The sequence below is a fragment of the Chiloscyllium plagiosum genome, chromosome 50 (assembly GCF_004010195.1).
Source record: "Chiloscyllium plagiosum isolate BGI_BamShark_2017 chromosome 50, ASM401019v2, whole genome shotgun sequence".
In the NCBI taxonomy this organism is placed as follows: domain Eukaryota; kingdom Metazoa; phylum Chordata; class Chondrichthyes; order Orectolobiformes; family Hemiscylliidae; genus Chiloscyllium; species Chiloscyllium plagiosum.
The window spans coordinates 6,150,871-6,151,553 of NC_057759.1; positions in this window are offsets into that span (position 1 = coordinate 6,150,871).

Here is a 683-nt window from a genome sequence, read left to right on the forward strand (position 1 = left end):
CAGGAGGATCACCTCACACTGTGTGACATTCCACTGCAAAGGTTCTTCCTTCACCTCAGTAGTCACAGTGCAATATGTGACCATGCAGTCAGCCTCATGTCATGTTATAGTCATGGGATGCATCAATAAGCACCGAACCCACATGTGTCTCAGCCTGAGGTCTTTCAAAATTGAGTGTTGTTAATAAACTTCAAGACATCTGTCTCAACAACAACAGACTGCATGCTATTGGGACAATTCTGCCTCTGTAACAGTGTTATGTTATCCCTGATTTGTTTTTTTTCCAAAAGGGTTTGTAAAGGCAGTGGTGCTGAAATAGTGAATAGATATAGCCTGACTCAACAATCGGGGAAGCCTTTATGTTTTTTAATAGTTGTACAATGAAAGGCGAGCGACCAGTTCTCTCAGCTCAGGTTTTATTTCAGTTTGATTTAATATTACTGGAATTAAAAAAAAAACTGGAGGACTTAGAGAAGCAGCTACAATGAAACAAAGTTCTATGCTCTAACAGGCGTTTTCTTGATTGACTCTACTCTCTGAAACTACCAATACTGACCAGAATGTGCAGGTTCGGGTGAATTGGCTATGCTAAATTACCCATAGTGCCCAAGGACGTGCTGGTTATGATAGATTGGTTGTGCGAAATAATACATGTGTGGGTTATTGTGGTTTGCTATGCTCAA